Source organism: Solanum dulcamara, chromosome 8 (genome assembly GCF_947179165.1).
Source record: "Solanum dulcamara chromosome 8, daSolDulc1.2, whole genome shotgun sequence".
Taxonomy (NCBI): domain Eukaryota; kingdom Viridiplantae; phylum Streptophyta; class Magnoliopsida; order Solanales; family Solanaceae; genus Solanum; species Solanum dulcamara.
In genome coordinates, this window is record NC_077244.1 from 46463880 (window position 1) to 46467912 (window position 4033).

At 35.0% G+C, this 4033-nt stretch overlaps 1 pseudogene; it reads right to left on the reverse strand.

Annotated features, from left to right (window-relative positions):
• Positions 1 to 1209: 1209 nt before the first annotated feature.
• Positions 1210 to 1304, reverse strand: LOC129901776 (small nucleolar RNA snoR109; annotated as a pseudogene).
• Between the last annotated feature and the right edge of the window lie 2729 nt (positions 1305 to 4033).

Consider the following 4033-nt stretch of genomic DNA (forward strand, 5'->3'; position numbering starts at 1 on the left):
AGAATGTTGCACCTGAAAAATCCAATCTTTGTGATAAAGAGAATGTTGCACCTGAAAAATCCAATCTTTGTGATAAAGAAAATGTTTTATCAATTGATTGGACTAGTAAGGCTAAGAACAACGAGTTTTCATCAGCCGCGAGAATGGAGGTTGAAGACGATAGAGAGAGGTGGTATGCATTTTTTTAGAGAGAGAACAGAGAGAGAGTAGCGTTGTTGATGGGTTAGGTTTAGGTTTATTTGGGTATGATATATTATTGATGGGTCGGATACTAAATTGATTGGGTCGAATCTAATATTACTTGATTCGGATGAAAAAATAAGAGGGGAAAATAAGTTGGCCACTAAGAAACCGACACGTGACACTCTATTATACTCAAGGGCATATTTGGCCCAAATTATAACGGTAAGGATATAATTGGCCCTAAAGTATAACGAATGGCATGGATGAACTATTTTTCGAAGTTCAGGGGTAATTTTGGCCCTTTTCCGTTTTTTTTAATTCTATCCTAATGCTGCATGAATAACTTCTTCTTTTTTAATTTCATTCCAAAAATACCATAGTTGGCACTGGGTTACGCAACTCCGTCACTGAAATTGCTCAAATTGGAGTTGACTTTCGCATTATTTCTTTATTTACTTATTGCATTTCCGAAACAAAAACAAAAATTGAATTGAAGATATAGAGTGATGAATCGGTAAGAGCGACTGCGTAATTGTTTAAGAAATTCTAACAATACAATAGAAAATCCTTACCGACTGAGAGAGAGAATAACTTAACCATAGAGTGAAAATCATGAAGAAACTAAGGCTTAAATTAAGCCAAAAATAAAGGGTTTGTAATATTTTTTGTATGCAAACTCTTTTGCTTCTACACCATGTAAAGATTTTGTGATGGTTTTGTAAAAGTTTTTTGAGACAAGTTGTATGAATAAGTTACTCTTTGGCTATTATAATATATATTTTTCCTGTGTGGGCGAAATTCCAAAAAGAGAAAAAGAAAGTCACTTAACTAGGCTACGTATCGATCAATTTGGTTCGATTTTAGTATTTATTGGTTTTACTTATCGGTTATCGATTTGTAATCATGTTAAACCATTATGAAAGCTTGTTAAAATATCAATTTATCGATTATTGATTGTTATCGGTACGATTATTGTCACACAAACTGCCGGGAACCAAGGCAGTGAGCGGTGAGCCTGGAAAGTGCATAGATAAGAAGTTTGGTAAGCAAATATGCTGACAGAGATCAACAACCGGCCAGTTAACTTCTCAGATAAAAATCTATTTGTATTGCTACAGCCACAGTGACAGTCAAGATCAAGGGAACTAAATTTCGCCCTTTCCTTGGTACATGTAGCATTCAATTAACTAACCACTGTATTGCTGCAGTTTTGCACTATTGCAGGCTTACAGCAGACATATCTTACTCTTAGACTCACTGTCTCACTCACTGTAATGAGAAGATAAAAACATATATGTCACTGTGAATTGTGAGTTAAAAGGATATAATCAATCAGCGAGCCAACAAAACACACAAAATAGCAATAGCACGACTTTAAACACCAAGAATTGTGAATATTAAAGCTAACTCATTCAGATTTAACTATTTCAGCATGAGGCATTTACAAAACAAAGCTGGAAGGAAATATATTATCTGTCAAATGGAAATGGCGCAGACGGCAGAACCACAAAGAATCGAACTTCAACAAATAACATTAAGATTGTAACAAAAAACTTATTGCATTTGTTAATACGCAGAACCACAAAGAATCAATCCAAATATTTGTTACCAGTTGGAGGAGAAGATTCAAGATTGAGAAATTGTCGCCACTCGCCAGTCCTCTCCACTCGCCAGTCGTCGTCGACGGCGTCGCCACTCGCCAGTCGTCAGCGTGAGAACTAGAGTGACTGAGGCGTCTCCACTCGCCAGTCATCGCCTCGTCGGCGTGAGAGACATTGGTGACTGCAGACAGCTCACTGATGCGCTGATGCCTGAATCCTGATGCGCAGCTTTGCACTTTGCCACTTTGGTCAGTTGGTGAATCACTCAAACTTCAGTGCGTATTTACTCCTCCTGATGAGAACATCACTTAATATCACGAAGACGACGCATTTCAATTTTGTATCTCATTTTCTCAAAGGTTGAAGTCGGCAATACCTTGGTAAACATATCTGCTAAATTGTCACTTGAACAAACTTGTTGAACATCTATTTCACACTTCTTTTAAAGATCATGGGTAAAAAAGAATTTTGGTGAAATATATTTTGTTCAGTCTCATTTGATGCATCCTCCCTTCATTTGGGCTATACATACAACATTGTTTTCATACAATATTGTTGGAACGTCTCTTTTCAAAGAAAGACAACATGTTTCTTGAATGTGTTGAGTTATTGATCTTAACCAAACGCATTCTCGACTTGCTTCATGAATGACTATTATCTCTGCATGATTTGAAGAAGTGCTAATCATAATTTACTTTATTAAACTTCATGATATAGCTGTAGCACCACATGTAAATAAATAGCCTGTATACGATTGACTTTTATAGAAATCAGACAAATATCTTGCATCTGCGTAACCAATTAATTGTGGTGTGAATTTATTTGAGTAAAACAATCCCATATCAATGGTCCCTCGGAGGTATCTGTATATATACTTAATTCTATTCCAGTGTCTTCGTGTTGGAGAAGAACTAAATCTTGCTAACAAGCTTACAGAGAAAGTTATATCTAGTCTAAAATTATTGGCAAGATACATTAATGCACCAATTGCACTAAGATATGGTATTTCAGCACCAACAAGCTCTTCATCATTTTCACGATGTCAAAATGGATCTTTATTAATATCAAGAGATCTCACAACTATTGGGGTACTCAATGGATGTGCTTTATCCATTGAAAATCTCTTTAAAATAGTTTCAGTATATGTTGATTGATGGACATCCCATTTGTAAAATGTTCAATTTGTAGACCAAGACAAAATTTTATCTTTCCGAGGTCTTTCGTTTCAAACTCCTTTTTCAAATATTTTACTGTATTTGAAAGTTCTTCAGGAGTTTCAATAATATTTAAATCATCAACATATACTGTTGTTATGACAAATTCAAATCCAAGCCTTTTCATAAATACACAAGTGCAAATTGGATCATTTCTAAATCCTTCTTTTAGCAAATATTCGCTAAGACGATTGTACCACATTCGTCCTGATTGTTTCAACTCGTATAAGGATTTTTGAAGCTTTATTGAACAAGTTTCTCAAGAATCCGTGTATGCTTCAGGCACTTTGAATCCTTCAAGAATTTTCATAAAAATGTCGTGGTCTAATGAGCCATATAAATAGACAGTGACCACGTCCAATAGATGCATTTCAAGTTTTTCATGAACTGCAAAATTCATTAGATACCTGAAGGTAATTGCATCCACCACAGGGGAATATATTTTCATATAGTCAATGTCAGGCCTTTGTGAAAATTCTTGGGCTACAAGTCGTGTTTTATATCTTACGACTTCACCTTTTTCATTTTTTTATGCACAAAAATCCATTTATACTCCACTCGCTTAACAACCTTTAAGTGTTCGGATTATTGATCCAAAAATTTACGTTTTTCAAGTGAATTTGACTCTGCCTGAATTGTATCCTTATATTTTGGCCAATCATTTCTCTGTCTACATTCATCGATAGATTTTGGTTCAAGATCCTCATCTTATTGCATTATTTCAATGGCAACATTATAAGCAAAAATATTATCGAGCACAATATCATTTCGGCTTCACCTTTTTCATGTCGAGACATAACTTATTGATATTTCTTCATTCTCATTATTCTTAGATACTTGGACCTCCTCGATGGTATCACCATTTGTTATGTCTCTGGGCTCTTCTTGAGCAATTGTCTCATAATTATGATCATCTTAATCTTTTATTCCTTTCATTTTTCGAAGATTTTTATTTTTAGAATCAATTGGTCTTCCACTTTTTAATCGTGGCATAGACTCATTTGCCTGAAAAAATTATCCTACCAGGACATCAAC